Genomic DNA, 8,639 nt, shown 5'->3' on the forward strand with positions numbered 1-8,639 from the left:
AAATTTGAGCCAAGTAGAAGAACCATTGTCATGAGCATCCAAAGTGAGAGATACAAAAGCCATTGGAAGATTCCTAGGAGCTTGTTTGATTGTGTGCTTGATTGCTTGAGTATTTGCTTATTTGCTTGCTTATTCCAAAGAATGGGAGCTACTTGGATCATCACTATGACCTCAAGAATGGAACTCCATTGTGGTTTTATTTCTCTTCCTTCATCTTTGTATGTTTAGGACTTAGCCATTCTTCTTCTTCCCTCCACTCTAACCCAAGCCAAAACTTTTGTGCAAACATTAACATTTGCTTTCAAAATTAGAAACCTAAGCAGTATGATTTTTATTTTTTCAAACTTCTTTTCATAACACTTACTTTGAATTGAATCCTAAGTCAACTTTGACCATACTTTGTAAATACTTTTCATTGGTAAATATAACTCACTCAATTGTTTTTGTGGTTTCAATGGCCACTTTTGCCAAAGCTTTTCATAAACAATAGCTATTAGTTTTGAGTTATCCTTGAGGTTGATATAATACTCACCTATATCCTTAGTGATGGACAATGAGTCTTCCATGCTTATGATAGGGGTAACCCCTCACTAGCATGTTGAAGCTATCCTCACATGGTGGACTTGTGGTTTTAGGTTGAGTTTTCTCCCTTGGATAACAAAAGACCTTAAGGATTTTGGACCAATCAATTCTTCAACTCCTTTTGAAATTTTTACCCCGAACTACGAGGTTTTGATCCTAATCTTTTTTTAAGATGGTACGTAGGCAATGAGTTTATCCATTCAAACACAAAATTGTAAATAATTTGTACATTCTTCTCTCATCTCTCATCTCCACAAATAATATTTTCACAAATACCGACCTACCTTACAACAAATTATGAAAAGGGTTCCCTAGGAGTACCTAGGATGTTTTGGGTGCTTAAAACCTTCCCATTGCATAACCAACCCCCTTACCCCGATCTCTTACATTTTTATTAGTTTTTCATTCGATAAAACTTCTCGATTTTTGTTCGCTTTCTAACCTTTCCTTTGGATAAATAGAAGTGCGGCGGCGACTCGAATTGTATGATTTACTTTTGATTTAGTCAATAAATCTAAAGGTAACGAATACCTCGCTACAGAAAAGTGGCGACTCTGCTGGGGATATATTTGCCTAGTGGCTTTTGCCTACTTTTCACATTTGGTTTATTGTATTGTGTATATTCTTTTCGGACATATTTTTGTGCAATTTGGGATTACTGTATTGCATGTAATGTATGAATTGCTTGATATATTAATTGCTTGTATGCTTGGTGATCTTTGTGAGATGAGTTCTATACCCGAACTCGAGTGCATTTTGGATAGGAGAATGGCATAGTCTTGTCAACTTGTGTTGAGTTATTCCTTAGCAAGTTGACTTGCAAGTCCATTCACTTGGTGGAGGTCATGTTGGGATCAATAATGTCACACGAGTAGTCGTGGTTAGACATTACTCTTTCCAATATAGACCTTAGAAGCCAAGGACCTTAGTTTACCAAGCCCATCTTGGCCTATTTTTAGGATGTAGTGCGAAGGTCGTTTAAGTGTAAGATTTGATACGATTGTTACGCGATACTACACTCATAAGAGTCTCTCTTGAGAATATTTTTGGAATACGAGTAGTCGTTTATCCGATAATATCCGAAAGATGGGATGATGACTATGGGAACCTCTTGTAGAACATGATTGGTAGGTTTAACCACAGTACACTCCCTTTGGGTGGTTCTTAACCGAGACTCCATGCTCGTGACTTGCAACGAACCCTTGATTCATGGTTGATCTGTTCTTGTATATCCTTAATATCAATGGAACTTGGGTGTTGATAAGGTGTAAACCGTTATCCACCAAAATGGATGATTGATATTAAGGATGACTTGATCCATCCCATGACCTTTGTGTGGTGTGCTTTGCTTGATCATTGAGTGTGATTGTTGCATCCATGCATTCATGCATTCATTGGCATCCATATCATCAACAATGAGAAAATTTTCAAGGAACTTAAGAGGTTTATTTGCAATTTTTCAGACATGGATAGACAAAGAAGGAATACGAAGAAGTAAAGTTTCAGACAGCCCGACTTGAAAGAGTTAAGGAACTTGACATCCTATGTATTGGATCCCTTGGAGTTCAAGGCTCGTCATGGGAAGCTTCTATCTATTCTTGCTACTCAGGTGGATGAAGGTCTGATGAGTGTATTGGTGCAGTTCTATGATCCCTTGTACCGTTGCTTCACTTTTCGAGACTTCCAGCTTTTTCCTATGCTTGAGGAGTATGCATATCTTGTGGGTATACCTATTCTAGATCAGTTGCCGTTCAGTGGCTTGGAGAGGGTTCCTACTTCTCAAGAGATTGCTGATCTATTGCATATAGATGAATCTATTGTGGGTGCTCATATGACTACCAAAGGTGGAATTCAAGGTCTCCCTTCTGAGTTCCTCATTCCTCAAGCTACTCTGTATGGGAAGGCCATGAGTGAGGACGCCTTTGAGGCCATATTTGTACTTCTCATCTATGGGCTAGTGTTATTCCCCAACATCGACAAGTTTGTGGATGTGAACGCCATTAGGATTTTCTCTACTCTTAATCCCGTTCCGACTCTGTTGGGTGACACTTATTTTTCTTTGCATATGAGGAATGCAAATGGTGGTGGTACCATTGTGTGCTGTTTTCCTCTATTGTACAAGTGGTTTATTTCGCACTTGCCATAGATGGTCGCCTTCAAGGAGAACAAAGGATGTCTAAGGTGGTCCACGAGACTTATGTCTCTCACTAATGATGATATCTTTTGGTACAACTGTTTATATGTTGGTGTGTAGATTATTGACTCTTGTGGTGAATTCTCCAATGTACCTCTTCTTGGTACATGTGGTGGGATTAACTACAACCCTATCTTGGCACGTCGTCAACTTGGGTTCCCCTTAAAGGATAAACCTAATAACATTCTGTTAGAAGGTGTGTTCTTTCAAGAGGGTAAAGATCCCTAAGGCTTGAAGGGCAGGATGGTCCGCGCTTGGCGCAAGATTCATAGGAATGGAAGAAAGAGCTTGGTCCGAAGAATTGTATTGCTTTGGAACCTTACACTTCGTGGGTGAGGAGGAGAGCTTCTGAGTACCTTATGCCTTATAAATATCCGAGACCTACACCTTTGGTTGTGGCCGGGCCTTCAACCCTCCCTGACCAAGGAGTAGAGGAGTTGAGAGATGAAGACCGTTCGCGTGCTTGGATCCGTGAACGTGAGGAACTACTTCAGCAACTTAGAGATAAGGATGCATTGATAGAATTTCTTGAGCATTAGGTTATCGATGAGCCTGATGATGTGGTGACTTCTCTTCTTCCTCAGTCTTCCAAGTTTTGGAAGAGGAAGTACGATCGACTCGCCAAAGAGAAGGCATATATGGAGGCAGCCTATGAGAGAGAGGTGAAAAGGCTTCGTGCAACTTATCTTCCGGTCTCGAGAGCTTTGGACGTTTGTTTCTAGGGTTCCATAGGATGTTCATTTTCCTTCTCTCTTGTATTGTATTTGGTTACCAAGACTGTACTTCTTTAGTGTAAAATATTTTCCAGATATTATTGATATGATATTTCCATATATGTCTAAATGATTAATATTTCCAAATATTTGAAAATAGGACTCTAAAGTTCCTGTGATAAAAAATAAATCATGTGCACAATCATTGCATGCATCATATGCATAAGCAGGTTTTGCTCCAGGCCTCTTGTTCAGTGGTCTAACTCTTTGTTCTTCATTTATTTTGAAGACAAGCTGACGCACCGGTACTACACCAGAGCAAACTATTCAAAGCTAATGGATCACATAGAGCAAGAGAACAGAGAATTGAAGGAGGAAGTGGCAAGATTGACTGCCCTGATGGAGTCTTTCTTTGCTGCTCAGAGTCAGTCTACTCCAACGCCTTCAACTCCTCCCCAGAGGACAGTCATTTCTGAGATTGCCTCTTCAACAGTGCCTGCTGCCAGTGCCCACTTCGCACCAACTGCTATGCCAGCCGGGTTTCCCTGGGGGATGCCCGCGAATTTTGTTCCTGAGGGTCTCGCCCCAACGTTTGCTTCTCTGCCGGCATCTAGCCCGGTCCTTGCTGTGCCACCTCCGGTCGTGCATACTATGGCGAGAGTAGATGACACCATTTAGCACTTTGAGCCATCTGAGGGCCCAGACGTGTATGAAAAGATGGATGCTATGAATGATCAGTTCCTTGAGCTTCGCAAGGAACTCAAAACTCTCAGAGGGAAGGACCTCTTTGGCAAGTCTACTGCTGAGCTCTTCCTGGTTCCCAATGTCAAGATCCCTGTAAAATTCAAAGTGCCTAACTTTGAAAAGTACAAGGGAAATACTTGCCCTCTCAGCCACTTGGTCATGTATGCCAGAAAGATGTCGACTCAGACCGACAATGATCAACTCCTTATTCATTATTTCCAGGACAGCCTGTCCGGTGCCGCCTTGAGATGGTACATGGGTTTGGACAATGCGAACATCTGCTCCTTCAACGACCTTGGCGAAGCTTTCGTCAAGCAGTACAAGTATAATGTTAATATGGCTCCCGATAGGGATCAATTGAGGGTCATGTCCCAGAAGGACAAGGAAACGTTCAAGGAGTACGCCCAGAGGTGGCGAGAATTAACTGCACAGATTATGCCTCTGCTGGAAGAGAAAGAGATGACCAAGATCTTCCTGAAGACCTTGAGCTCATTCTATTATGAGCGGATGATTGCCAGCGCTCCTTCTGACTTCACCGAGATGGTGAATATGGGGATGCGTCTGGAGGAAGGAGTCAGGGAAGGGCGCCTAACTAGAGAAGAAGGCTCTTCTGCCAAACATTATGGGGCGTTTGCAAAGAAGAAAGATGGTGAGGCACATGCTGTGACCTCCAATATTAAATCCAGAAGACCCTCTGTGAAGAGGAAGACCGTGCGTCCTGTCGGTAACCAGCACCAGGTGGCTCATATAGCACCTGTTTTCAGAGAGAATCAGCAGTATCAGCATCACAACCAGCAACATCGACAATATCAACAACAACAGCACCGTCCTCAACAGCAGGCCTACCAGCCTCGAAACAATAATCAAACCAGTACAAGCTATGATAGGAAGAGGGCCAATTTTGATCCTATTCCCATGACCTATGCAGAGCTATATCCTTCTTTGATAGAAAGGAAACTGATCACTCCACGTGACCCACCTGCTATACCTACGAACCCTCAGTGGTGGTATAAGCCTGAGCTTCATTGTGTCTATCATTCTGGTGCTCCCAGACATGATGTGGAGAACTGCTACCCGCTGAAGACCAAGGTTCAAGACCTTGTTAGAAGCGGTATATTGTTTTTCGAGGACGTAGGTCTTAACGTCAAGAAGAACCCATTGCCCGAGCATGGGAAATATGTTGTCAACATAGTTCAGGGTTTCCCTGGAAAGTAAAAGGTCCGATATGTCAGCCATATCCGATAATCTTTGGTCGAGATGCACAGACTGTTGTGCGGATACAGTCACTATGAGCATGACCATGACAAATGCCGTGTTTGCACTGTCAATGAGAGAGGATGTCGTCAGGTTAGAAAAGACATCCACGAAATGCTGGATGAAGGTGTAATTGAAATACTTCAGAATCGCGATGAGGATGATGAAGTCAATGTGATATCACCATTATTCAGGATACCTGAGCCTGTTGTCATCCGATATGATGGCAGTAAGCAAAAGGCTTCTCCTGCTCTCATAATCAAGCCAGTTGGCCCTGTGCCATATTCTTCATATAAAGTTGTTCCCTATCGTTATAATGATATGGCATTGGAAGACGGGAAGGAGGTGCCTCTACCCTCCACCTCTGTTGTTAATATTGCTGATGTCAGTTACCTAACCTGTTGTGGTCATGTTTTCTCGGTGCCATCGAAACCCCAGGCTGACACCAGAAGGGCTGATATTGTTGATAGTGCCGTTCGTCCGGTTGGGAATTCTACTTCTTCTCCGAATCCGGTACTTGCTGTTAATAGACCTGCCGCCGCTGTTAAAACTCCTGTCCCTGCTGGCCAGAATGGCATGATGAAAGAGGATTGTGATGAGATGCTGAGGCTCATCAAGAGGAGTGAGTACAACATTGTAGATCAGCTTCTACAAACGCCATCAAAGATCTATGTGCTATCTTTGTTAATGAACTCAGAACCACACCGAGAAGCTCTGCAGAAGGCGTTGGACGTGGCGTATGTAGATCATGACGTCACAATAGAACAATTTGATAGTATTGTTGCAAACATTATCGCTTGTAAAAATTTGAGTTTTTGTGATGTTGATCTCCCCGAGGAGGGAAGAGACCATAATTTGGCACTTCACATTTCAATGAACTGCAAAGATGATGCCATGTCTAATGTGCTGGTAGACACTGGATCAGCACTGAATGTGTTTCCAAAATCCACTCTCGCCAGACTTTCTTACCAGGGGCCTCCCATGAGGAAGAGTGGAGTGGTAGTAAAAGCTTTTGATGGATCCCGCAAAACTATGATTGGTGAGGTTGAGCTCCCAGCCAAGATTGGACCAAGTGATTTCCAGATCACTTTTAAGGTCATGGATATCCACCCATCATATAGCTGTTTGTTGGGCAGACCATGGATTCACGAGGCAGGCGCCGTGACATCCACCATACACCAAAATTTGAAATTTGTCAAGAACAAAAAGTTGGTGGTGGTAGGGGGAGAAAAGGCTCTCTTGGTTAGCCATTTGTCTTCCTTTTCTTATATCGATGTTGAGGATGAGGTTGGGACTCCGTTCCAAACCTTGTCTATTGCTGAGCCTTCTAAGAAAGGAACTTCTTCATTTGCATCCTACAACGATACGAAGTTGGCCATTGAGCATGGTGCAACTACTGGCTTAGGACAAATGATTAAGCTGGAAGACAATAAATCCCGGGTTGGCATAGGGTATTCTTCAGGGCACTTTCAACAAGCATGGGCTGTTTCAGAGTGGTGGTTTCATCCACATGATTGAAGATCAGGAAGCTGCTGCTGTTGTGGAAGATGATGCAGAGGAAGATTCTGGCAAATTTTTCATCCCTGGATGGGTCTGCATTAATTGGGTCGTTATTGATGTTCTAATAGTTGTCCATAAGTCAACGTAATTTTCACTCTTTGTTTAAAAACCCTTCTCCCATGCCAAAAGGAGAAGTGATGACATTGTTGGCCTATAAATACAATGATATTTCATTTAATAAATTCAAGTTAAATGTTTGTTTTTCCAATTATTTTCACTTTTCGCTTTTCGCATGAAATTGGTGATCACATAAAACCCTAAAATTAGAATGAATCTTTTCATCTGCATAAAGATTTGCCTTGTTTGAATTCTAAAATCTCTTTTATATCCAAAATCATTATGCAGGTTGATCAAACCCATTGAACATAATGATCCATATCTCCCAACTTTGAGTTCCCTGTATTTGAGGCCGAAGAAGATGATGTTGAAGAGATTCCTTACGAGATTACCCGTCTACTTGAGCACGAAGAGAAGATCATTCAGCCACATCTTGAGAATCTGGAAATAGTCAACTTGGGGTCTGAGGATTGTGTGTGAGAAGTAAAGATTGGGGCACTCCTGGAAGAATTTGTGAAGAAGGGGTTGCTTGAGTTCCTACGAGAATATGTCGACGTCTTTGCCTGGTCGTATGAAGACATGCCCGGTCTAGATACTGATATCGTGCAACATTTCCTGCCTTTGAAGCCTGAGTGTGTGCCAGTGAAGCAGAAGCTCAGAAGAACTCATCCTGATATGGAAGTGAAGATCAAAGAAGAAGTTCATAAGCAAATTTATGCGGAGTTTCTGGTGACTTCTACATATCCTCAATGGGTGGCCAATATTGTGCCCGTGCCTAAGAAAGATGGAAAAGTCCGAATGTGTGTGGACTATAGAGACTTGAATAAAGCTAGTCCGAAAGATGATTTTCCTCTACCACATATTGATATGTTGGTAGATAATACAACTAAATTCAATGTCTTCTCGTTTATGGACGGATTTTCCGGATATAATCAGATTAAGATGGCACCCGAGGATATGGAGAAGTAAACATCCATCACACCTTTGGGAACATTGTGTTATCGAGTGATGCCCTTCGGTTTGAAGAACGCCGGAGCCACGTATCAACGCGCTATGACTACCTTGTTTCATGATATGATGCACAAGGAGATCGAGGTGTATGTTGATGATATGATTGCAAAGTCAAGAACAGAAGTTGAGCATGTAGTGCACTTGTTGAAGCTTTTTCAGCGTTTGAGGAAGTTTAAGCTTCGTCTGAATCCTAACAAGTGTACATTTGGAGTCCGTTCCGGCAAGTTATTAGGCTTTATTATCAGCGAGAGAGTTATTGAAGTTGATCCTGCCAAGGTCAAAGCAATACAAGAGATGCTTGCGCCCAAAACTGAAAAGCAAGTCCGAGGTTTTCTTGGCCGCTTGAATTATATTTCCAGATTTATATCCCACATGACTGCCACATGTGCGCCAATATTTAAGCTCCTCCGAAAAGATCAGAGTCATGATTGGACTGAGGATTTCCAGAAGGCCTTTGATAGTATCAAAGAGTATCTATCCGAGCCTCCGATTCTGTCTCCGCCTGTGGAATGGAGACCCTTGAT

The sequence above is a fragment of the Lathyrus oleraceus genome, chromosome 5 (assembly GCF_024323335.1).
Source record: "Lathyrus oleraceus cultivar Zhongwan6 chromosome 5, CAAS_Psat_ZW6_1.0, whole genome shotgun sequence".
In the NCBI taxonomy this organism is placed as follows: Eukaryota; Viridiplantae; Streptophyta; class Magnoliopsida; order Fabales; family Fabaceae; genus Lathyrus; species Lathyrus oleraceus.